This window comes from Heterocephalus glaber, unplaced genomic scaffold (assembly GCF_053883595.1).
Source record: "Heterocephalus glaber isolate CG9 unplaced genomic scaffold, H.glaber_assembly_v1.0 deba00001504, whole genome shotgun sequence".
NCBI lineage: Eukaryota > Metazoa > Chordata > Mammalia > Rodentia > Bathyergidae > Heterocephalus > Heterocephalus glaber.
In genome coordinates, this window is record NW_028258324.1 from 39,233,369 (window position 1) to 39,261,136 (window position 27,768).

The 27,768-nt window shown below is 34.3% G+C and overlaps 2 long non-coding RNA genes across 16 annotated transcripts in view; one reads left to right on the forward strand and one right to left on the reverse strand.

Annotated features, from left to right (window-relative positions):
* Window positions 1-27,768, reverse strand: part of LOC147825318 (uncharacterized) — a 238,584-nt gene that overhangs the window by 46,309 nt on the left and 164,507 nt on the right. For 7 of the 11 annotated variants that reach the window (XR_015440929.1, XR_015440930.1, XR_015440932.1 and 4 more), the window contains 3 exons: window positions 16,527-16,668; window positions 8,786-9,023; window positions 4,017-4,241 (listed from right to left, as the gene is read on the reverse strand). This is a non-coding gene — a long non-coding RNA (uncharacterized LOC147825318). Of the gene's footprint in view, window positions 1-4,016; window positions 4,242-8,785; window positions 9,024-16,526; window positions 16,669-19,060; window positions 19,260-27,768 lie in introns of those variants that run through there. The other 4 variants (XR_015440926.1, XR_015440934.1, XR_015440931.1 and 1 more) reach the window with 4 other exon arrangements.
* The window catches only part of LOC101709645 (uncharacterized), a 35,656-nt gene continuing 27,080 nt past the window's right edge, over window positions 19,193-27,768 (forward strand). For all 5 annotated transcript variants that reach the window (XR_015440921.1, XR_001182417.3, XR_002395195.2 and 2 more), the window contains exon 1: window positions 19,193-19,537. This is a non-coding gene — a long non-coding RNA (uncharacterized LOC101709645). The remainder of the gene's footprint in view (window positions 19,538-27,768) is intronic.

Consider the following 27,768-nt stretch of genomic DNA (forward strand, 5'->3'; position numbering starts at 1 on the left):
AGAGTGCATTAGCATTTATGTTTATTTTTTTTCTGTTCTTTTAAAATACCAGATTGACTCATAGCTGATGCTCAAATATGTAACTTATAATTATTTCTCTCCTCCTTCTCTGTCAGTCTCACAGATTTTTTAAAAATGCTCATTTGAAAGTTAACAATTCTGCTGAAATCACAGCCTGAATGCTGAAGTCATTGATATTTTAATTTATTATTTAAAAAATTATATTTTAGCAAAATTATCATTTTTCCTGTGGTATATTGTGTTAGACAGCTTCTTGTCACTATAACAAATAGTTGATATAATCAATTTTTTATTAAGTTTATTGGTACATTTTAAGTATACAATATGATGACACTCATCATTGGAAATTTGTACCTTTACATCATATACCTTGGTTCTTATATTTTTCCCCATTCCCCTGCCTTCCCTTCAACCCCTCTATCCCTCCCTATTTACAAAGACTTTGTTTCCATTTTTTCCTTTTCTCATATTTATTCCTTTCCTTTGCCCTATGCCTCCCACTTCCCCTTCCCCTTTGGACCTTTTCTTCCTATTTCACATTATCTATTATACATTTTGATTCTTATTTACATTTTCAGTTTCTTTTATTTCCCTGATGGGTATCTTCCCAAAAGAATTAAAAAACTCATACCACAGATATATATGTGCACCCATGTTCATAGTGGCACAGTTTGTAATAGCTAAGACTTGAAAACAGCCCAGTTGGCCATCAACTGGAGAATGGATAAAGAAAATATGGTTTGTTTTTTTTTTTAATAAAATAGCCAAAAAGAATGAGCCTAAAAGAATGAGGAACTAGAGATTTATAGCTAAATGGATGCACGTTGAGGCCATACTCTTAAGTGAAATAAATAGGACAGCATGTATAAATATCAATATTATCAACTTTTAAAGAGAAAATATTCATTTCAGCAGCAGTTCTAGAGGTTCTAGTTCATGGTTATGCGGGTCCACTGCTTTTGAGTCCCTCATGGTGCTGATGTGTGATGATGACCTAGAGTATGTGGTGGGGCAGAAGTACTCACAGGATGGCCAGGAATAGAAAAGACAGAGGAAGGCATCAGGATCTTCTGATCCCCTATAAGGAAGTACTCTTGTGACTTGTCACTGGGCCCCACCTCTTAAAAATGCAACCTCCTAATAATGCCAAGCCTTTCATACATATGCTGTTGGTACATATTCAAGGTCCAAACTATACTGCTCATTAACCACCATTATAATCAGCATACAAAAGGCTTCTGTCATTGCAAAAATATCTCTCATGCTTTCCTTTGTAGTCATACTCTGTCCAACGTATAATCTCTTATAATCACTGATCTGTTCTCCATTATAATCATACTGTCTCTTGCAGAATTTCAGAAAAATGGAGCTCTACAGTAAGTAACATTTTCAAATTATTTTTCAACTCAGCATAACATCTTTGAGACTCATTAAAGATGTTAGTATCCATAGTCCATTCCTTTTTGTTGCTAAGTTGTATTCCATGGAATGAATACATCACAATGTGCATGCTTCCATTTACCTACTGAAGGATATTTGGGTTTTTCAAGTTTTAGATGTTTATTTGTAGAGTGATTTTAAATATTAATGAACATAATACTGTGTGGACATAAGTTTTCATTTATCATTAGAAAATACTTAGGAGTCAGACTGATCATTTGTTATATGACTTTTGGACTTTAAAGAAACCATCCCATAGCTTTATTTTTAAATTCATTCCTGTGCTACTGTTGGATATGTGTATTTAACAGGGGATTTAATTGAGTATAGCAATTTCATTTCTAGAGCTTTTCTGAGTAATAGGAAAAATGCAACTCATAGTTATAAAGCTCTGGAAAATTCAGATTTACTTGAAGTTTTTGAGGAAACTGTATTTCCTAAAGTTAAGTAATGAAACTCCCTACCCTGTATTATTTTGGCATCATATATTTTACTAACACTGTCCTTACCTGTGTCATGTCAAGGCCTTGCAGATCTTATAATGAAACAGCTATCAGTTTTAATTACATCTTTAACCTTTCCCACAGGTTTCCATGTCTGCGGGGTCTAAACTGAGAAACAAGCCTGAATAGCAAATCTTTTGATGGGATCAGAATTGCTTTGCCCTCGCCTCCTAATACCAAGGCTCCTAGGTCAAGCTGGTCATGCCTGAATACCTACAGCTTCAAGATCAGTCCTCTCTCAGATGATTTTCATTCCTTGTGCAAATGCAATTTGTAGCCAAAGCCACCATTTCACCAGGAAAACTCAAACACATATGCATTCCATTAATATGAACAGCTCATCCAAAAATGGGGCCCTCTCACTCCATCTAACCCCCTTCAATTAAAGTCCTAAGGTAAATGATCTCTTTTTTTATTTGTAAAATAAGTATTAGTTATCTGCTTCACAGGATTGCTATGAGGATTAACTGAGTTGAAACAGAGTTTGAATAACTTCTAGCAAATTGTTGGTATTTTAAGTATGTGACATAATTATTTTATCATTATCACTACCATTTACTTTTCTAAAAGCAAGCTGGGATTTGGAAGTGATACTCTTTGCAGCTTCTCACAAAGGTCCTCACTTTTATGAATTGTGGATTGAGAAAGTAAAGGGAAAATTTTTGATTACTCACTTTTCTTTTGGGTTTTGCTCTCTACTCTTTTTTTTTTTTTGATACCGGAGATCGAACTCAGGACCTTGTGCTTGCGACGCAGGTGGTGGAACTACTGAGCTAAATCCCCACCCCTGCTCTCTACATTTTATAACTTAATCATTTGTGTGTTTCTAGTTGTGTTTTATTTTGAAATTCCACTGAGAACAGTCCATTACATAGACACAGCCTCACTAAATATCAATTGTTAAGAGTGAGCTTTAAATTAGTTTGTTATTAAACTGATAAAAAGTCAACCCATATAGGTTTTTTCAAATTTCTATTTATAGCCCCAAGGCAAATTTCCATAAATGTATATTCAATATTTCTACAGTAAGTGATAAATAGACTTAGAAATATCTTCCAGCATTTTGATAAATTTAAAATCATTGTTAATATTCAAGTGATAACCTTTTATTAAGATAAGCAATATGAGAACTTTTAAATTAAAAACACCTGAAGTGCTAATACATGATAATAAATTATTTGTTCACACAATGCACACAGTTATATAGGTATGTATAGAAGATGAATTTGGAAAAATATACATTCTATAGTAATTCAATATAATGTGTTGAAGTGAATATTTAAGAGTATATTAGTGATTTCTTAAAAGGGCACCGTAATATAAAGTAGGAGAGAAAAACTTTAGTGTGTCAACCCTAATCTAGAATAAGCCTTTCCTATTTTGCGTCTATGGAGCACCTTACATGTAGACAACAAAATAGGTAATAAGAATCCGATAAATAAGTTAACTTTATGAACATTTTTGTTTAGCATATAATCAGAATATTATCATTGATGATGCAACACCTTTTTATTACTTTGTGTGAATAATCTTTAAAGATGATAAAAAATATTGGACCCATCAATTGCATACCATCAATTATTGGTCAAAATGAAAAAAAAAACTGTATGAAAAAGAAATGATTTTTCGCTGTGTGTTTTATGGCTCATAAATTTAACTGAACTAAGTAGTTCAAGGATATGTGAAAAATACTGCTGTACTGGGCTGTTGACCATGTTTACTGCTGTCTTTTGATGTTACTATTTTTCATTTTAGCTGTCAGCTTTTCATAGGACTAACATCTATTCTCAAACATCTATGTGTCACTGCAAAACAGTGAAACACTCCACCAATGCTGTATTTACTTCTGCTTGTTAAATAATGCCTGAATTATCTTGCTTTGTGGGATATTTTTACAGATTATATGTGTGTGTGTGTGTGTGTGTATGTACGTATTAATCTTATTTCAGTAAAATGAAGAATCAGACTATTGATTCACTTTTGAAATATAAACCACTCATCATAAAAAATGGAGAACCATGAAGAATATTTCAGGCAATACTTACTGCTTACCATATATTCTCTTTTCAAGGAGACCCCTGATTGTCTTCAGTGTGTGCTTCTTAATGAGATGAATTACGTCTTCTGTCTATTTCAATGGAAGTCCATTACTTTCTCAGTATAAATATCTTTTTATTTCCCAAAGGCCATGTGTTAACTGGTTATAACCTCATTAATTCTCATACCCTTAAATTCAATGCCTGTTTCAAACTATGGAACCACAATGCTGATTGTTCTCTGTAAAAAAATAAAAGAATGTCTTTAGTCATGAATTGGAACATACTAATGTTCCAATAATTTATTCACAGGTTATGAATTTTGTCATCTGTATGTTTTGTCCTTGAGCCCTTGTCCACATGGAACATATATTTTACCCTAGCAACATGTTATCTTTTGCATATTTATGAAGTAGAAAATCTTGTGGTCAGATTATCTGGTGTTCAAAGGTCGATTCAAGGGTCTTGGTAAGCTTACAGCCCTACAGGAAGTCACTGAATTTGTAGAAGTTCATATTAAATACTGTCATGCTGTGCAATACCTTCTTGCTTCCTTTGTCTACCATGTATCTCATCTTACACTTCTGGGCTAAAATGTTGACCATTGATGCAAAATTTGCTAACTGAAAATGTCTTAAATCAGAGATCACCAGTAGGTGGTAAGATTCATGATTTAGTGGTGGTTGCTTGGATTGCTATGTATATAAAGATTTGTAGGTCACATATGGCTCTGAAGGGGAAAAATGTTGAAATAAAGGTCATTTACAAGAAAGTTGCATTTTTATAGGAGCTTTTGGCAAGAAAAATTATGCCTTTAGATTTAACAAATAATTACAAAGACAAATTTCATTTTGTTGTGTTTATTTTATTTTATTTTTATTTTTTTGGTACTGGGGCTCAAACTCAGGACCTTGTGCTCGTGAGGCAGGCGTGGTGCCACTGAGCCAAATCCCCGGCCCTGTTGTGTTTATTTTTAATGGAGTGATATATGATATTGGGCCTGCTTAGATGGATGGAGCATGCACAAAAGGAAACTATACCTTTTCTGTATACTGGTAAACTATGCTTTTCCTCTTCTTTAACTGTATTTCCCAAATACTTTCCTCTGCCCAACAATCTTACCCTCTGGCATCTATCACACAGGTGATTTTGCATTCACCCACTGTTTTCTCTCAAATCAGAAAGTAGGGTGTTGAAGTTCTACAGTATTGGTTCTAGTAAACACCCTAAGGTGTAATAAGTAAATGTGAATTTGGAAAATTGAATGATTTATCTTCCTTCTTAAGGACTGTACTCCTTAATATTAGCATCTTGATTCCTAGGGAACTCTTCAGTACATAGGACTCCCTTTGATGATATTGACAGGAGTATTTAGCAGCTTTTATTTAAAATATTACATTTAAAACTGTAAGATCATTTTCATTTTTCAAATAAAGAACAATTTATACTTCCATTGAAACATCTCTAGAAAAAAGGCCCAGGGGACCCTTTCAAAATCTGACATCAAAAGCATATTACTTTAATTTGACATAATTGGTTTTTATTCTTCTATTTAGAGATATTTAAGGTTGTTATTAATTTTAATATGAGAAAAAGTATAAAATTAATGCATTGAAAATTTAATTGGAGAGCCTTTATAAAAACAGAAACCAAATTATGTCTACCGCTAGATTTATCTATAAGTAAATTTATAATCATTTCATAACTTAGTCCTCATATTTTATTATGCATAGGCCCTTTTATTCCTCGTTTACATGCATCTGTTAAAGTGCATAATGAACACATAATAATTTTATAATATTCTTTACTGCAATTTCACATAACCAATTGATTATTTCAGACTGCTTTCATTGATTCATGCTGATCTTTTACTGTAGCTAAACTATGGATGTAAGTACCAAATGAGTATAGTTTTAACATCAATTTTGGTTGATATTTTTATTTATATTCATAAGACACAAATGAAATGAGAAAAATATATATTGCTTATTTTCAAAAGGAGTAACTTCTTTACTGAATCAGATTATAGTTTTAGAATAGTGAAAGGATATCTTTCTGAATTCATATGTTTTTCACAGACTACTATTGGGCTAATTAATTTTATGTTTAATCTGAATTATATGTTTTATCCATTTTTAAAATTCTAGATTATCAAGTCAACAATAAACACAGCCCTAATATGTAGCACTTAACATTTTCCAGGGAGTGGATTTTTCCCACAGGAGATGATTTTTAAACTAACAATGTTATTCCAGAGTGGTGTTGGGAACAGATGTATAGTAGCTGAACTTTATGTCATGTTTCTACTCTACATGTAGAACTGCTAGAAATCACTTCATAGATTTAGATGACAGCAAAACACACCCAGACACAACCAAATATATGGTTCACTAATCTTCTAAGCCAATCCTTCAAGGCAATCATGTTGACAATGTTAAGCATCAAATTCCTCCCCTGTAATTTCTTCTGTGACCCATTGGTTGTTCAGGAGAGTGTTATTCAATTTCCATGTGTTTGTGAAGTTCTTGTGGTTTCTTATGCTATTGATCTCCAGTTTAATTGCACTATGGTCTGATAATGTACATGGGATAACTTTAATTACTTTGCATGTGCTTAAACATATTCAGTGAACTAATATATGGTCTATTTTGAAGAATGACCTGTGTGCAGCTGAAAAGAATGTATATTCTGATTTTGTGTGGTGGAACACTCTGTGGACTTCTATTAAGCCTATTTGTTCAAAAGCTTGGTTCAGCTCTAGTATTTCATTGATGATTTTGATGATCTATTTGTCAAAGTGGGGTATTGAGGCCCCCCACTACAATTGTATTAGTGCTTGTTTGGTTTTTCATGTCCCTTAATATTTGTTTTGTATAGTTGGTGGCATTAGTATTTGATGCATATATATTTATGATTGTCATCTCTTCCTCTTTGATTGTTCCCTTTACAAAGATGTAGTGACCTTCTTTGTCTCTCTTAGTTAGTTTTGGTTTGAAATTTACTTTGTCTACAAATAAGATAGCTACCCCTGCTTTTTTCCTGGTTCCTGTTGCATGTAAAATGGTTTTCCATCCTTTTACTTTCAGTCTATGAGTTTCTTTTTGAACTAGGTGTGTTTCTTATATACAGCATATTGTTGAATTTTGTTTCTCAACTCATTCTGCCTCTACCAGTCTGTTTCTTTTGATTGGTGAATTGAGGCCATTAACATTGATGGTTATAACTGATATGTATTGACTTATCATTGTCATGTTATTTTCCTGTTGTTGGCTCTTTTTTATCACCCCTCCCCTTTATTTCTTGCCTTGCCTGATGAAATATTTTGGATTTCTTCTGTTGGGCCTTATGGAGTTGTAACCTTCATTGTCTTTTTCTAGGATTTTTTTAGAATTGTTTGGAAGGGTGGTTTGATATTCATGAAGTTTCTCAGGTGTTCTTTGTCATGGAAGTATCATATTTCCCCAAGTTTGAAAGATAGTTTTGCAGGATACATCAGTATAAGTTGGAGATTGTTTTCTTTTAGGCCTTGAAATACCTCACTCCAGGCTCTCCTTGACTTGAGGGTCTGTGTTGAGAAATCTGCTGTGATTCTGATGGGCTTTCCTTTGCATGTGACATGTTTCTTCTCTCTAACTGCTTGTAGTATTTTGTTCTTCTGTTGAGTTTCTGGGATCTTGACTATTACATGTCTAGGTGTAGTTTTTTGTTGTTGTTGTTCTTGGCTAGTTATAATCCTATATGCCTCACTTATCTGTATGTCAATTTTTTTTTTTTCTGTTTGAGAGGTTTTCTATCATTAATTCTGTAAACAGATTTTTTATGTCATTTGTAATTTCTCCTGCCTTTTCATGGATTCCTACCAGTCTTATTTTATTCTTCTTTGTGTCATCTCGGACATGTTGGATTGATTTCTCATGGTTCCTTACTATTTTTAAGAGATCTCTTTTCATGGTCACTGACTGTCATCCTGTCTTCTATATCTGAGAATCTGTCTTCAGATTGGTTCAGTCTGCTGTGTATACTTTCAATAGAGTTTTTAACCTCCTGGATATCTGTTTGAATCTGTTTCATGGATTCCATTTCTTTCGTATGTTGAGCATTCATGGCTTGCATTAGGGTCCTGAACTCATCTATTTTTTTTATCTGTTTCTGTTATGGAGTATCTAATCATGTCTTTTATTCTTCTCACCATCTCTATAGATATCTGGGAAATTAGTTCTGTTTTGAATTTTTCTAGAGTCTCATTCATCTGTTTTGTTATTTCCTGTGCTATCAGTTCAGGGTATCCGAGTGGTTGATTATCAGATTTTTCCACCTCCTTTCTCCCAGAATTTGCCTTTGGTGAGCTGGAAGTGTGGGTTTGTGCCTTGCTTAAATGTCTTCTCATTTCTATTTTTATTGGTACAGTCCTTGGCTTAAATCCTGGGTTGATACTTTAATATTGCTTATTGTAAGTAACTGTGTTGCTTGTATTTAGAACCCTTATGGAATGATTGCTTCTCAGAGGTGTCTTCCAGATATAGCTGCTCTTTAGGTTTTGAGTCTCTAATGACTCTGGGGCAATCTCATTTTCATTATACCAGGAAGGATAACTGATTAGATCAATCACAACACTAGACCAAGTGATACAATTGGTAACAACAGTAGAACCATGCACAGCTAAGAAAAATGACAATTTGTGGTAGTTATTAATCTATCACCTTTAACTGTGTGAATTAAATCAAAATCAAGGACTACCCCAAAATACATTTATAGTGACTAAACTCTTCCATATAGCAACGTTACCTTTTGGGATGGGGAACTAGAAGGAGTAATGCCCTCTTTCTATTCATTTGTGCTTTATCTTCTGGAGCTCAGGACGATGGCCTTTATGACCCCATGTGCCTCTGTGGTGTGGATCCAAATACAGGTGTAGGCAGGAGGTCAGTAGCTGGGGTGGGAGCTGGTGTAGTGCTTCAGGTGCCCACATGGCTCCTCTGCTCAATGGTCTGCTCATGGCTTGAAGGCCTGAATGGGGGTGGGGCTGTGAAATTAAAGAAGAAATTAGACAGTTTTTACGATTTAATGCTAATACCAGTAAAACATACAGCAATTTATGGGACAAAATGAAACCAGTTCTATGAGGGAAATTCATAGCAGTGAATGTCCACACTAGGAAAACAGAGAACTCAAACAACCTAATGGTGACTCTTAAGCTCCTGGAAAAAGAAGAGCAAAATAAACCCAAAGTTCATACAATGAAGGAAATTATAAAGATCAGAGCAGAAATCAATGTAATGGAGACTAAGAAAATGATCCAAAAAAATTAATGAATTGAGTCAGTTCTTTGAAAGAATAAATAAAATTGATAAACTCTTAGCCACACTTTTCAAAAAAAGGAAAGAAGGGCCAAGGATTTAGCTCAGTGATTTCATCACCTGCTGCACAAGCGGAAGGACTGAGTTCAATCCCTGGTACCAAAAATAAAGAAAAGAAAAGGCTGAAATCCATGCAATTAGAAATGAAAAAGGTGAAGTCTTCAATCCATTTTGATTTTAGTTTACTGCACGGTGAGAGATATAGGACTAGTTTTAATCTTTCGCAAGTTGAAGCCCAATTTTTCCAGCACCATTTATTAAAGAAGCTATTTTTCCTCCAATGAGGGTGTTTGGCTCCTTTATCAAAGATGAGATGGCTGAGTGTGTCTGGCATTGTTTCTGCATCTTCTAATCTGTTCCACTGGTCCTCAGGTCTGTTTCTTTGCCAGTACCATGCTGTTTTTATCACAGTAGCTTTGTAGTATAGTCGCAGGTTGGGGATTGTGATACCCCCTACCTTGTCTCTGTTACCTAGAATTGCTTTTGCTATTCTGGGTCTCTTCTTGTTCCAAATGAATTTTTGGATTGTTTTCTCAGGGTCCATGAAGTATGCTGCTGGGATCTCAATTGGAATTTCATTAAATCTATATAGCAGTTTTGGAAGTATGGTCATTTTCACTATATTAATCCTTCCCACCCAGGAACAGGAAATGTCTGTCCATTATCTGATATCATCTTCAATCTCTCTTTTCAGAGTGCCATAGTTTTCAGAGAAGAGGTCTTTGATTTCTTTCGTTAGGTTGATTCCTATGTATTTCAGTCTTTTGGATGCTATTGTGAAAGGAGTTATTTGGCCTATTTCTCTCTCAATGAGTCTTTCATTTGTGTAGAGGAAAGCTATTGATTTTTCTGATTAAAATAGAAACTCTGAACCAGTTGGAAGAGAGGTTAGGTAGAACCCTTGAAGACATCGGTGTAGGAAAAGATTTTATGAACAAAACCTCAGTTGCCCGTGAACTAGCACAATCAACAAATGGGATCTCTTCTTATTAAAAAGCTTCTGCACAGCAAGAGAAACCAACAGCAGTGTGAAGAGACAACCCACAAAATGGGAAAAAATCTTCACCTGCTCTTCCTCAGACAAAGGTCTACTATCTCGAATCTATAAAGAACTTAAAAAGATCAGACCTCCCAAATTTAAAGACCCAATCCAAAAATGGGCATCTGAAATGAACAGACATTTCTCAGACAAGGAAGTAGAAATAGCAATTAAATACATGAAAAAATGTTCAACATCACTGGTCATTCAAGAGATCCAAATGAAAACAATGCTGAGATTCCACCTCACTCCACAAAGAACGGCTGCTACCATGAAATCAACCAATAACAAATGCTGGCGGGGCTGTGGGGACAGAGGAACCCTGCTCCACTGCTGGTGGGAGTGTAGACTGGTGCAAGCACTGTGGAAATCAGTATGGAGATACCTCAAAGAACTAGGACTGGAAGTCCCATTTGACCCCGCTATTCCACTGCTAGGGATCTTCCCCAAAGAATTAAAAGAATCATACCACAGTGATATATGTGCGTCCATGTTCATAGCAGCACAGTTTGTAATAGCTAAAACTTGGAAACAGCCCAAATGCCCATCAACTGGAGATTGGATAAAGAAAATGTGTTTTTTTAATAAAATGGATTACTACTCAGCCATAAAAATGAGAAATTAGAGACATTTATAGCTAAGTGGATGCACATTGAGGGAATACTCTTAAGTGAAATAAATAGGATACACATGTATAAATACCAAATAGTTTCTCTGGTGTGAGAAACTGAAAGTGTAAATAAGGACTAAAAGTATAATAGGTAATGTGAAATAGGAAGAAAAGGGGCCAAGGGGAAGGAAGTGGGAGGGCTAGGGGAAAGGATAGAAGGGAATGGGTTTAATATGAGAAAATGGAAAAATAGGAACAAAATCTTTGTTAACAGGGGGGACTGGAGGGGTTGAAGGGAGGGCTAGGCAAGGGTGAAAAATAAGAACCAAGAGAGATTATGTAAAGGTGCAAATTTCCAATGATGAATGTCATTATATTGTATACCTAAAATGTACCAATGATTAGAATGAATAATTGATAATGCAAAATAGGAAGAAAAGGTCCAAAGGGGTAGGGGTAGTGGGAGGGGCAGGGGAAAGGAAAGAAGGGAAAGAAAAAATGATGAGAAATGGAAAAAATGGAAATAAAATCTTTGTAAATAGGGAAGGGTAGAGGGGGTGAAGGGAGGGCTAGGAATGGGGAAAAAATAAGAACCAAGATGCATTACGTAAAGGTACAATTCCCAATGAGAAATGTAATTGTGTTGTATACCTACAATGTACCAATAAAAGAATTGAATAAAAACAAAAAGAAAAAGGTGAAGTCACAACAGACTCAGCAGAAATCCAGAGTATCATTGATACCTGCTTTGAGAACCTGTACTCTAATAAAATGAAAAACACAGTAGAAATGGACAGATTTCTAGATACATATGAATTCACAAAGTTAAATGAAGAAGATATAAAAATTCTATACACCCCAATTAAAATCAGTGAAATCAAAAGCATAATTAAAAATTTACCAACAAAGAAAAGCCCAGGTCCTGGTGGCTTCACTGCTGAATTCTACAAGACATTTAAAGAAGTACTATCACCATTACTCTTTAAACTCATCAAGGAAATTGAAAGGGAAGTAATACTTCCAAGCTCATTCCTGGAAGCAAGTGTTACTTTGATTCCAAAACCAGGGAAAGACCCAACTAAAAACAAAAACTACAGGTCAATCTCCTTAATGAACATAGATGCAAAAATCCTCAATAAGATACTGGCAAACAGAATACAGAGTGTCATCAAGAGGTTCACAAACCCTGACCAAGATTGATTTATCCTAGTGATCCAAGGATGGTTCAACACATGTAAATCAATAAATGTAATGCACTAAGGTAACAGAGTAAAGGAAAGAAAACATATGATGATCTCAAAAGATGCAGAAGAAGCATTCAACAAACTTCAAAACCCATTCATAATAACCCTGAAGAAAATTGGAATAGATGGTCTTTATCTTAACTTGGTAAAGGCTATCTATGAAAAACCAACAGCCAACATCATACTAAATGATCAAAAACTGAAAACCTTTTCACTAAAATCAGGAACAAGACAAGGATGTCCGCTATCACCACTCCTGTTCAATACAGTTTTGGAAACATTAGCCACAGCAATTAGACATGAGAAAGAAATAAAAGCAATAAATGTAGGAAAGAAAGTAGTTAAACTGTCATTATTTGCTGATGGTATGATACTCTACATAGAAGACCCAAAAAACTGCCAAAAGACTGCTAGACTTAATTGACATATTCAGTAGAGTAGCTGGATACAAGGTCAACACTCAAAAATCAATAGTCTTCTTATACACAAGTAACAGACTCACTGAGGGAGAAATAGGGTAAAAAATCCTTTTCACAATAGCTTCCCCCAAAAATGAAATCTCTAGGAATCAATCTAATGAAGGAAACAAAAGACCTCTACATTGAGAACAAGAACACTGTGAAAAAAGAGATTGAAGACATCCTTTGGTCCTGGGTAGGAAGAAAAAATACAGTGAAAATGGCCATACGTACAAAGCTGCTATACAGATTCAATGCAATTCCCATTGAAATCCCAACCGTATAATTCATAGATCTAAAGAATTCAATCCAAAAATTCATTTGGAACCAGAAGAGACCTACAATAGCAAAAGCAATTCTAGGCAACAGAGACATGGTTGGGGATATCACAATCTCCAACTTGAAACTATGCTACAAAGCCACTGTGATAAAAACAGCATGGTACTGGCAAAGAAACAGACCAGAGGATTGGTGGAATAGACTACAAGATACAGAAGCAGCTCCATACATACTCAGCTACCTCATCTTTGACAAAGGAACCAATCATCCTCACTGGAGGAAGGATAGCCTCTTTAATAAATGGTGTTGGAAAAACTAGATTTCAATTTGGCAAAGATTAAAACTAAACCCCTATCTTTCACCATTCAGTAAAGTAAAGTTGAAGTGGATTAAAAATCTAAATATTAAAACACAAACAGTAAACATGCTGGAAGATAGGTAGAACTCTTGAAGGCATTGACATAAGAAAAGACTTTATGAACAAAAACTCAGTAGCACAGGAACTAGCACAAAAAATCAGCAACTCGGATCTCATCTTTTAAAAATCTTCTGCAACGTAAGAGAAACCACCAATGAGCTAAGAGACAACCTACAATGTGGGAAAAAAATGTTACCAGCTGTTCCTCAGACAAAGGTCTACTATCTAGAATTTATAAAGAACTCAAAAAAATCAGACCCCCCAAATATAAAGACCCAGTTAAAAAATGGGCATCTGAAATGAACAGACATTTCTCAGACAAAGAAGTAGAAATAACAAATAAACATAGGAAAAAATGTTCAACATCATTGATCATTCGAGAGATACAGATGAAAACAATGCTGAGATTCCACCTCACCCCAGAAAGAATGGCTGTTATCAAGAAATCTACCAATACCACTTGCTGGCAGAGCTTTGGGGAAAAAGGAACCCTTCTCCACTGTTTGTGGGAGTGTAAACTGGTGAAACCACTGTGGAAATCAATATGGAGATATTTCAAACAACTAAGATTAGAAGTCCCATTTGTCTCAGCTCTCCCTCTGTCGGATATCTTCCCAAAGTAATTAAAAGAATCATACCACTGTGATATATGCTCACACATTTTTATAGTGGCATAGTTTATAATAGCTGAAACTTGGAAAGGGTCCAATTGCCCATCAACTGGAGACTAGATAAAGAAGATTTTTTTGAATAAAATGGAGTACTACTCAATCATAAAGAACAAGAAACTAGAGACATTTATTGCTATGTGGATGTGTATTGGGGCAATACTCAAGTGAAATTAATAGGACACACATGTGTAAATATGAAATAGTTTCTCTGGTTTGAAAAACTAAAAGTGTAAATAAGGATCAAAATATGTAATTGATATTGTGTAATAGGAAGAAACGTTCTAAAGGAGTAGAGGAATTGGGAGGGGTAGGGGAAAGGAAAGAAGGGAAAATAAAAAAATATGAGAAAAGGAAAAACATAAAATCAAAGTCTTTGTAAGAAGGGAAGGGTGGAGGGGGTGAAGGGAGGGCAGGGGAATGGGGAAAAAATAAGAACCAAAATATGTCATGTAAAGGTATAAGATCCTAATGCTGAATGTAACTGTATTTTTATGTCTAAAATGCACCAATAAACTTAATGGGGAAAAAAATTCCACCCCCGGTCGAATTGGCATACAAATATATCTCTTTAACCTATATTTGCTCTCTAAGCAAAAACAATGACAATGTCATACTGATGCCCTGCATGATATAACTATCCTGTATAGAATTGAAAATGTACTGATTCCTTCCTCAAAGCTTCAAACATTTTCAACATTCTCAAAAGTTCAATTCTGAAGTTTCTTCTGAAACTTAAAACAACCATTAGCTTTGAAATCCTATAAAAATCAAAATCAAGTTATATATTCCCAATATACAATGACACAAGACAAACACTCCCATTCCAAAAGAGAGAAAAAAAGAAATGGAAAGGAATGGCACAAAACTAGCCTAAAATCTAGGCAAAATAGTCAATCCTGTAGTTCTGTTTCTGGCATCTGAGATACATGGTGTTGTGATTTGGACTCTAAAAGTCTGGGCCACTCTACCTCTCTGTATCTTTGCTGATTACAGTCTACATGGCTTCTCTTTTGGCCTAGTTCCGCTTGCTCCATGCAGCTTTCCTCATTAGATAGTCCATTTTTTTTCACATAGACAAGTGGTAAGGATCGTAATTGCAACTTTAGTTTCAGTTTCATAGCTTCACATGTCACCTTCTCGAAGGCTCCTGGGAGGGGCTATTACCCTGTCACACAGTTCTCCCTGGCCTCACAGCCTTTCTTATGCAACCTAGTTGGAAGCCTCCATGATCCCATAACTCCTACATTCGGCCTGCCTGCACAAGCAGTATCACATGAATGAGGCCAAAGCCTGGGGTCAGCAAGAGCAAGAGCCCAGACCTCTTGGATCATGGTTTCAGTGGCTTCTGAGTACCTGTGTGAGTTCACTAAAATGAATGCAAGGGAACCAGTTCTCCAGGAAGCCCTTCCAGAAATGGGTACCCAGGGTTCTTGTTCAAATGAAAAGTTTACATTTCTCCATAATTGAACTTGAAATGGGTAGAGTCTTGCTAATTTTTGATATACCCTCAAGATATCTTTCTTTTTTGTCCTGGTTGAAAGTACTTGGTTTCTTTTTAATAGACCTAATCTCTTCATCAACTTCTTTTGACCTCAATTTTACCTGTTCTTCTCTTTTGGTGTAACTGAAAGTTTCTGAATATCTTTCTGATGCTTTTTGCTTCTGATTATCATTATGAATCTAGCTAAAATCATGCAGCAGTTTCCATGTGACAGGCTGAATAGGGCTACCTTGAAGTTTCCTCTGCCAAGTCAAGTAGGCCATCACTCTTAAACTCAGCTTAACACAGTTTCATAGCATGGAAAAAATGTAAACAAATCCTTTGCCTCAATGTAGAATGGAAGGCATCTTTTCCAATTCTGAATATAGTCCTCATTTTCAACCAGAAACTCATGAGCCTTGCCTTTACTCTTCCCATTCCTAACCATATTCTTATCTGAGACCTAAGCAGAATCACCTATCAAGCCTTGCTTAAGACATCCAAGGTTTTCTATAGCCCACTTTTTCAAAGTTTCTAAAGTCCTCTCGTAAACTAATTCTAAAGGCTTCTAAACTACATGCTCTTGTATAATCACATCAAAAATCCCACTTCTCTGGTACCAATTTTATGTATTGGTCAAAATTTCTATTGGTGGCACAAAACACCTGACACCCCCAACACCCTCAATGTAATTTGATTCATTGATTTAGAAGTTTAGATCCACAGTCAGCTGGCTCTAAGGCACAAACATCATGATGGAAAGGCATGGTGTATGAAAGCTCAATTCCAGGAAGCCACAAAGCAGAGAGCAGGGAAAGAGTACCATAAAGAAACAGACGAATACCAGATATAGTTTTCAAGGTCATACACTCATGAGCCACCCAGGCACATCCATAAGTGTACTTTACTCATATCCTAGGAATTTCACAAGCCAATCAAATTGACCATAAAGATTAACTGTCACACTTGCCTTCACATTCTTGGGTTATTTTGTCATCTTCATGGACAAAAAACATTCACATTGGTCATTTTTACTTCAAACTTAGTCTTTTGGTTGCAGGAGATACTCCATGCTTTCAAATATCCCACAGTTTGCACAATAGTAGCCGATTCTATAATTTAAAGACAACATTATAAAATTACAACCTTCACCAATTACAACATTGATCTCCTTAGTCAGACCCCTGTAAAAGTTATAATTCTTTGAATTGTGTCCTCATTGCATTCTGTGAGCTTATTTAACCCATTAACTATTTTTTTCTTTGCAGATGTTCTTTTCCTACTTCGTTTTGTTGATAGTAAAATCTGTTAAGTAGAACACTGAACAGTGTATGCATTTGATACTTTGATTAACACTCAATGACTATTTATCAAATAAATGTGTGGATGAGTGGAAAGAGTCACACACGAGTAATGTAAGCAATGTCCTTTACGACCAGGTGCTAAAGGATACATGATTGTGCAAAAATAAATTTTGAGAATGTAGTAAGTACTATTACAGCATGATGAATGTAGTGTTCTATAAACAGACTTTTAAGTAACAGTTTTTTTCTATTTGTGTCCCAATTTTTGTGTAAATTACAAAAGGAGAACTTAAGAGTGTTGTGAAAGAAATTACTTCACAAAATATTCTAAAACACATACTATCATCCAGATTCTGAAGAATTAAAGTTTTTATTTTAATGTTATATGCAGAGTTTTTCTATCTCACAGAAAGATATATTTTATGTTACATTTTAAACATTTTGAAACTTGTGCAACATTTATTTTCAAAATTTAAAATAACATTATTTATAACCTTTTCAAAATATCTAGAGATCTTGGAATAGTTAAATCAGGGTCACATTCTTGAGTATTTATTTGTTTAAACTATTTCTTGCATGCCAGTAGTCTACTGCTGAATAAAAGCTGTGCATGGAAGTGAAAAACAAAGAAAATGAAGAAGGGGATAAGGAAAGAGAAGAGAAATCTTTCACATTTTATTCATTTTCCATGGCTGTAGAAACAGTTTATTGAATCAGAGCTATTTAATTCCTAAGTGTAGAGCCAACATAATTAAGCAAATAATATCATATTGCAATATGGTGCAAATTAGAAACTGCAATTGCTCTCTAAATTGCATGTCCTGTTCTGCATGTGCAGAACAAGCTTCCATATAAAACATTTAGGTTTTGGGACAAATTTAAAGACATCAATATCATTTTCATAAAGTTAACATATTCATTATTTCTGGGCTCCTTTCCCCCAGAAAATCATAAGCTATATCATATCATCTATTTATCTAGCTAGCTAGCTAGTTATTTATCTATCTATCGTTCATTTATTCATCAATATATCTTGTATAGTCACATCATTGTACTCTATTGAACTGAGAATCTATTACCTGCCACTGTCTTTCACTGTTTCATCCTTTGTGTCTCTCTTCTATGCACCTCTCTGTTTCCTTCCTCTGGTTCTATCTCTGTTTCTAAAATAAAATCTGCTTCTTTTCCTCATCTACAGGAGGCACAAAGTGATACCTGTCAGTTGTTTGAGTGAGTTTTAATAAATAAATAAACAGTATGCTAAGACATAGATGTGTGTGAAATTGATTAGGTTTATCCTAACTTTTACAAATTAGACCACTACAAAGAGAGCATCGCAAATCTAAAGTTTAATGAGTATTTTTTTTATGTGCCAACACTCCTCTAGGTATTATCTCATTTAATCTTCACTGCAAGAACATATAAGCTCATTACTGTTATTATCTATGCGGAAAAAGATCCAAAGATATTAAATAATTTCCGTAAGATCACAGATTAAGCATAGAAACAAACTCAATTGGGTTCTAGAGATTCTGCATTTTATTGAATTCAAGGTCATTTTGGTTTCTTGTGTATGCAAAATTTCATGCTTAGATTTAATAAATACTTTTTCAGTTCAACATATTTTATCACTTAACACAAGCAATAAATTCCTATGATTTAATTTATATATATATATATATATATATATTTGTTCAAAAACATGCAAATAAATGCAAATTTATTTTCAACTCAATCTTATCAGGGGAACAAAATCTGAAATACTTTATTTTTCTTAGGACGTCTTTGCTGTGCTAGTGGTTATTTTCACCATGGGGAGTCGGTACATGTACATAACACCTCTTAATTCTTTTTACTTTCCCCTCATCTACTCCCCCTCCATTAACTCTCCGTCTCTTAGTTCCCTTATATTATTTTTTGGCACACCTTACAATTGAACTACTGAAAACAGTAGGTTCCATGTAATATGTGCATTTATTGATCACACAGGGATCTATTAACTTATGTCATAAATAAGAAAGAATTAGGCTTTACTGTACATGATATGGCTACATATATAATTTGGTTAAGTAAGTAGTAACACTAAATGTACTGCCAATATAAATTGTCCCATAAGGTTAGAATACTTAAACAAGATTAAACAAAAACCCCAAATTGGGTGATTTTTGAAAAGATTCATTGGATTTAATTTATGACTTACCAAAGACTTTCCTAGCTTCAGGAGCATTTGTGCTCACAGTCAGCATATTTACATGGCCACTTCAGCAAAATTTTAACTTGCTCTAGGCCATGGATCACTGGATCCCTTGAGACTTGCCAAAGTTACAAATACTACATTCAACAATGTCAAGGTTCTTGGGTAATCTGCACTGTAATACTAAAATTGTTAAATCAGGTAGTAATATAACTGTATAACATGAGAAATACTAGTAACTGATTTTTTCCAGTTATTAATCAAACTGAATAGAATTCTTTTATGGCTTATATATTTAAACTACTGAGGAATCATTCTTGATTATCTATAAATATGTTTTTATTATCAGTCACAGATAAATGTTTTAATCTGTATAAATGAAGGTATAATCAAGTCTTAGGATTTATGACAGAATAAAATGAAGAAATTTTTTAGAGATGCACATAATGAAGACAGTTTTAGGGCCTGAGATCTTCAAAGAAGGTAAGTGCTTACATATGTCTATTGAAAAATACAGCATTTAAGAAACACTGATATTTAATGTAGGATTATGGCTATTAATTTTTTCCTCATTACTTATTTCAACACAAAATAAACTTCCTATATCACTTCATCTTAAACTCATTTTATTAAAGAAAATGCTTTTGTTTAAATTTTATTACATATGCTCTTCTAGAATAAAATCTATTTCTCAGCCTTTTAATCACCTTTTAATAAATACATGTCACATTATTTGCTATTTTTGTGGTCTGAAATAGGTATTTATAAAATACCTTAAAAACTTCTTAGTTCATAAGTTTGAAAATATTGGCATGTACCCTTCTCTAAACATTTCTCAATGTGTGGATGTACAAAATGCAGGCTTCTCAAAGGTCAAAACATTTTTTATCAGTGTCAAATGGGAGAGTCATGTGAGGTAAGCTGGGATATATTAAAATTAGGTATCATGTTCTATACAATATAGAAGGCAAGGTCTGTTGACTTCACATATTTATTTTCTTTCATTGTTCAGTAATCTTTTTATTTCATTTTGGGGTTTTCATATGTATATTCTCTAGACAAGAAACTTCATTGTTAAAGCCTATTTCTGCAGCTGTTTTCTCAATTGCATGTCCGAATTGCATATTTTCTTCTTGGAAATTTTATTGCAGACAATCTCTGATTTTAATTAAATGTTGTTTCCAGCCTTATTTATAATTTTCTTTTCAAATGATAGAATTGTAATTATTGTATCTATGTATGGAACTTCTTCCTAAATTGCAATTTTTAGATGTTGAAAAAAACGCAGATGTATTATGTTTCTCAGAAAAGAAATACTTTTTGTGTTATATTTCACTCGTTCTTATATGAGGAAAATCTAATTAAATTGATATTGCTATCTCCAAACCAAATGTAAATTAAAATGCATCATCCCTTTATGTGATTACATAAGAGGCCAGGATTCATTACATAATGTTCTTTATACATTTTATTTGCTTTGAATGAAAATATACTTATAAGCAAGAACACAGTTTACAAATCAGTTTACAAATACTAAGAAAACTAATCTTAGTATGTTTTCCCCTTACATAGTTGCCCAGAGGTGCTTTGTAGGTTTCAACTGAAGTATGCAAATTTATGTTTGTGCATATTTGATTAAAATGTTTTGATTAAATTTTGAGGGCACTAAAACAAATCAATAAACAAGTGATTGGCAGAATATTTAGCCATAATATTTTTAGATAATATTTTATTATCTCTAGAGATGTTTCTAGACTTATGTTTTCATAGCATATAATACTAGTAATGCCATTTGTGATTAGAAAGGATTAGATGCAATTAAAATCCTACTTTAAATATATCAGTTGGGCTTTGGGAAATCATTCTCATGTTCTCTGACTTCTTATATGTCATTTCTTATGTTTTTCTTCCTTTCAGAAAAACTTTATTATTTTTCTTTTCCACTTGATTTATTCTTCTCTATTTCTTGGCTTTGTGTATTTGGCCTTCACATTATTCTTTTACATTGTTTTCCATATCTTTCTTTATAAATTTTCTACCTATGCTATTAGAAATTGTGAATCTGCAGATTTATAGTACAGTATTCAGAAACATTTATTGTGCATCTTGTATATCCCAAGCACTTTCTATTCCAGGTGCTGGGATTTGGATCCTTCAAGGAATATTCAGTTTAGGACAGAGAATATTCTTCAGTTTGAAAAACCCCAAGGAAAGCAAGGCAATGAGAACTTTTCCTCACATTTTTGCTCATTAGTTGTAATAAAACTGCATCAAGTATCATCCCTCTTGCTAGGAGCCTGAGGACATGAATCCTGGCAAAGCCTGTTTCAGCACCATTAACACTGACAGTAGAGAGCTCTGTGGAGCAGATGTGGACCTGCCCTGTCCATCACATGATATATTCAGCATCTTCACTGTGAAAAATACAGCCAACTTAGCATTGCCTCTGACCCAGAGTACTTCAAAAGAGAAAGCTGAGGTGAGCACCCAGGAGGAGGCTTCCAGGCCACCATACCACCACTGTCCCCAGCACAGAGGAGATGAGCTGCTTGGGTGCCAACAGCAGACCCCTGTTGAAATGAGATGAAATGTAAATAAGTCTCAAAAATCAGACTTCCATATCACCTAAAGAAACCCCAAAGGGAAATGAGATGGAACACTCTGACACTCAACCACCTGGACTCCTTGAACTAGCAACAAAAGATGATCTGGAAAAAATGAAATCAGAAATAATTTTTCAGATAACAGCAGAGATTGTGCCCATAGTGCAAGACATGATTAATAAATCTAGAGAGGACAAAGATAGAAAAAATAGAGGAGGTGAGAAACATGATGGAATCCCAACATAGGAAACAAATGGAATCCACAAAACAAAGAAACAGATTTCCAGGAGATTAAAATCTCCATTCAAAGCCCATGCAGCAGAATGAGCCAATGTGAGGACAGAATCTCAGATATAGAAAACAAAATTGCACTTAGTGACCAGGAAAAGAAAAATTTCTTCAAAATTGTAAGGGACAACAAGAAATCAATCCAGCAGCTGGTAGACAATGCAAAGAAAAATCAAATAAAAATTGATCAGAGTCAATGAAGAAACAGGAGAGAGTACAGATGACATAAAAAAAACTGTTCACAGAAGTCATGGCAGAAAACTTCCCAAGCAAGGAAAAAGAACTTGACATACAGATAAGTGAGGAATGTAGGACTCCAACTAGCATTGATCAAAAAACATCTACACATAGGCATATAATACTTAGGATTCCAGAAACCCAACAGAAGAACAAAATTCTACAAGCAGTTAGAGAAAAGAAACAAATCACATAAAAAGGAAAACCCATCAGAATAATAGCAGACTTCTCAATGCAAATTCTCAAAGCAAGAAGAGCTTGGAGTGATGTATTTCAAGCCCTAAAGGAAAACAGCCACCAACCCAGATTGATGTACCCTGCAAAACTATTTTTCAAAATTGATGGAGAAATAAGATAATTTCGTGACGAAGAGCACCTTAGGGACTTCATGAGTACCAAACCAGCACTCCAAAGCTTTTTAGACAATATCCTAGGAAAAGACAAAAAGGATCACAACTGCAGGAAGCCCAGCAGAATGAATCCATCAGGTGCAACAAGACATTAAATGCGAAGGGGAGAATCCGACAAAAAGAAAAACTCATGACCATGATAAGTCAATATGTTAATCATAATCAATGTTAATCATAATCAATGTTAATGATCTCAATTCACCATTCAAATAAATAGACTGGCAGAATGGGTCAAGAAGGAAGATCCAACAATATGATGCATACAAGAAACACAATTCAACAGGAAACTCATAGAATGAAAGTTAAAAGGTGGAAAACAATACTCCATGTGACAGGAACCTAAATAAAAGCAGGAGTAGCAATCCTCTTTGCAGATCAGGTGACTTTCAAACCAAAATCTGAAACACTCTGTTCCCAAGAATTTCAGATAAGCGATAGTCAGCTTGTATGTACAAATCTATTGTGAACATGTGTTTTCATTCCTCTTAAGTAAAAACTTAAGAACAGAACTGTTGATTCTTAACAGCAATACAAGAAATTTCTATATTGTTTTCCAAAATGGTTTTGTCATTTTACATTCACGTTAGCAATATTAGAAAGTTCTAACTGGTTCACACCTAAGCTGACATTTGTTCTTTTAAAACTTTTAACTTTATCTCACTAATGAGTGTATAATATGATCTTGTTATTGTACTGATTAATAGTTTTCAGATTCTAGTGTTGTACACCTTTCCTTGTGCTCTATGGGCTATTTATCATCTTCTTGTGTCTACATTTTAATTGGATTGTCTATTAATGAGCTGTAAGAGTTCTTTATATATTCTGGTCATAGGTTATATGCATTATAAATATGATCTGTTTAAGGGCTACTTTTCATTTTCTTAACAATTTCATTTAAAGTTACAAATTTTGATGGAATATCATTCATCAATTTCTTTCTTTCACACATCATGTTCTTTTGTATCCTAGGAAATTCTTGCCTACCCTAAATTCATGAACACTTTCCCTTATAATTTCTTCTTTTTTTTTTTTTTTTTTGATACCAGGGATCGAACTCAGGTCTTTGTGCTTGCGCAAAAGGCAGCAAAACCACTGAGCTAAATCCCTGGCCCTATAATTTCTTCTTCAAGTTTTATACTTTAGCCTTTCACATTTAGGTTCATAGATCCTTTCATATTATTTTTATGTATGGAAATAAAGGGTTGAGGTTAATATTTTACATACAGATAACAAGTGTTCTAGTGCCATTTGCTGAAAACACTATATTTTCCTCTGCTCTTGAGTTGAATTTATGTTCTATAGAATGCTAATGTTAAATAATCTTTCAAAACTCAATGGACCATATATGTGTGGTTCTATTTCTAGATTCTCTGTTTTATTCCAATGATCTATATCTTTCTGTACACCAACGCTGCCTTGATTACTGTAGCTTTAGAGGAAGTCTTAAAATTAGGTAATACATGTCTTCCAACACTGTTTTTATTTTCTTTTTACTTATCTAGGTCCTTTGTACTCCTACATAACTCTTAAATTTCAATATCCAATTCTTCATTTATAGCAAGTATACACAGACCTGAATTTTTATATATACCTTGTGTTTTCTAATCCTTCTAAATTCAAATACAAGTTCTAGAGATTTCTTAGTATTTTCTCTGTAGATGATCATTTCATCTACATATAAAGATTTTACTTCTACCTTGCCAATCCTATGTTACTTGTGTCTTTTTATTGCCAGACTATGTTGTTTTGTGTCTATGTTTCAAAGTTTAATGGACAGATGAAGAGTAGGCATATCTGCCCTTGTTTCCAACCTTAGGGAGGAAGCATTGTATCTTTTCCATTCATATAAGGCATTTTTGCTGGAAGTATGGAGTACATGGGTTATCTGTTGAGAAGTTTCTGTTCTACTTCTAATCTCCTGATGGCTTTTACCATGAACAGCTGTAGAATTTAGTCCAATAGTTTTTATGCAACTACTGACAAGATCATGTGGGTTTTTTCCTTTCCTCTGTTAAAATGATGACTTATGAGTGTGGATCTTCCAATGCTGAACCAACACCACCACCCATATAATAAATCCACTTTCTACATACTACCAGATCTGACATCTAATAGTTTGTTTTGTTAAACAAATTTTTATTTATGTTCATACTTTTTTCTTCTACTATCTTTATCCAGTTTTAGTATTAGCACAATGTTGATCTCCTAAAATGAGTGGAGTGTTTCTTCTTTCTTCTGCTTTAATTGTTTGATTTAATTTATCAGTTAAAATGTATATGACCCTGTGGCTGTCTTACAGGTAGGTTTTCAAGCTAGGAATATACTTTCTTTAATAGGTGCTATTCAAATTTTATATTTCCTCCAGAGTCAGTTTCCTTAATTTATCTTCCAAGGTAATTCTTAGAAGTTGTCAAATTTATTTTAAAAATGATTTTTGACTGGCCCTGGGTTTCAAGGCTCTGGGCTGAATTTAATTATCTTTCTTTTCTCCAAGTTAGAGGCCACACTCTCTGTGCTAGGCTGCTTAGATTCAAGTGATGATAGAAACTCCTTCCTTCCTGTCTTCTTCAATTTTTATTTTTGTTTATGCTAAAAGCAGACACTATGGTCTCTTACCTCATTTCCTTTATTTTTGTGCTGAGTGTCTGGTGTGTGTATAGTTGTTGAACTTGTTGTATCTGGGGGGACGGCTTGCCTGAAGGTCTCACTCATATACCATCTTGCTCATCCATCTAATTTTACTGAATATAAATTCCCACTTATTAAAGCAAAACTTGGGATTTTGATGTTTTTGCAGAGACAGATTCTGGTTTTTCAGTTTGTTTTCACTGTCTATAGTGAATGGTGGTACACTATAGAAAGCACACACTATACTACTTGATGTTTCACAAAGGCACTCTTTAATATAATTAAAAATGTGTTTTGTATCTGTTTATTTCTCAGGATCTTCTCAGACCTCCTTTTATTAGATATATTCTCATCACTGAGACAAAAATACTGGATACCTGTTTTATCGCTTGTATCTAGATGTCCCCCTAAAGCCTCATGTGGTCATAGGTGGGGCTTTTCAGAGGTGGCTGGATCTAGGGTTTGTGATGTTGGGATTAAGGGTATGATGCCAGGATTGATTCATGGTGTGATGCTAGGATTAAGGGTGCCCCACCCGAGATGTGAGTGCTACCAGCACATAAGGGACAGAAAAAGGGCTGCTCTTATTGCTTGCTACTTTGCTGCTTTGCTGTTCTGCCTTCTGCACATAATAAACTGTTTTTCTTCTGTGATGCCCCTATGAAGGGGTATAGGTTTATTTGATTCACAGATAGAGAAGGCTGAGCTCATGACTAGCTGGCTCCATGGTAGAAATTGCACCTTTCAAGGGCATGGCAGTATATAGCTGCTCAACTCATGGAAACCAGAAGCAAATTAGAGACAGAAGAGCCAAAGCTAGAGAGAGAGCTCCTCCCAAAGGCACATCACCAGTGACTCACCTCTGAATATATAATACTTCAGGGAGATATTTTAGATTTGAACTATTATCACTACTATATAAACTTTTTTCTACTCTTCCTATCTTAAATAGTCCAACTACAAGTAATTTTAAATACCTCACTCTCCCTTAATCATATCTTCCATCCAGTCACCTAGTGCAGTCAATTCTGTGTTCAAAATAGTTGTCTTCTTTAACTCTCCATCCCTATCTATTTTTATATCATTGTGCTCTGACTTTAGTCATGTCTCCCCAGCAACAGTGGCCTACACTGCACACTGCAACTTTTCCCTCTGTTCCACATCTCGCAGAAAGTGGATGTGTACACTAAAGAGTGTAATTTATTTCAGTGACTTCTCATCATTCTTAGCAGTGGTGACATAGCACATTCTCATGAGTTATGAGGTCTAGAGATGCCTTGATGATCCTTAATATTGAAGTCAGAACCAATGTGGAAGGGCATTGGCCACCCTGCCCTTCCTAACCGTGTGTAAAAGTGCACAAAATAGCTCCAGACAATAACAAGTATGGTCATGCATCTTTTGGATTTTTTTTCTTTATCTTCAAAAAACCCCCACATCCTTTCAGTACTTTAAATTTTGCTAGAAAAAAAGCTACTTTTTACTCCTTTATTTTCCTAGACTTACACCTGAAATTTTCTAGCAATTTTTATATTTTCTTATTTTCAATGTACTATATGCATTCTCTTTCTTTTTTCCCCTCTTAAATTCTTTTATTGCTACATTTTTGGTATACAACACATCTACATTCATCATTGGAAACTTGTACCTTTACATAATATATCTTGGTTCTTATTGTTTTCCCATTTCCCTCCTCTCCCTTCAACCCCTCCACCCCTCCATATTTGCAAAGACTTTGTTTCCATTTTTTCTTTTCTCATATTTTTTCCTTTCCTTTCATTCCTTTCCCCTACCCCTGTTTATAAAATGGAGTACTACTTGGCCACAAAGAATGAGAAATTAGAGACATTTGTAGCTAAATGGATGCACATTGAGCACATACTCTTAAGTGAAATAGGACACACGTGTAAATACTGAATAGTTTCTCTAGTGTGAAAACTGAAAGTGTAAATAATGATTAAAATGAATAATTGATAATGCATTCTCTTTTTTACCTTAATATTTTTTAGAATTTACCCATTTTGTTGGTCTTTCAAACATTTAATTGTTAATATTAATTCAATATTTTTCTTTTATTTTTTTCCTTTTTTTCATTCTCAGCTCATTTAAAAATGTTATTTTGGTCCTTGTGGTTTTCTCAGGATTCAATTTCTTTCTTGTCTATTTTATTTACATTTCTTCCTTTCTTTTCCTTCTTTTCTTGTCATTTTTCTCTCACTTTAAATAATTACAGCCTTCATGCCTATTGATTTTGTTCATACCTTTAGTTATATAATGAGAGTTTTAGTATAAACTATTCTACTTTAATTATATTGTGTGTACATTGAGTGGAAATTTCAGAGTTGTGTTATTTTTATCTTGGGATATTTAGAAAACATATGAATTAAGTATTAAGCCTTTATATTCATTTTATATCTAGGTTCTTTGGTTACAATCCTAGAATACAGTACATACATATATAGCTACTTTTTTAGACTTTTGCCTTTGAATTCTTTGCCTCTCTGCTTCCCTTGTAGTCTTTACTATTTTCTCTATCTATCTTTGACCT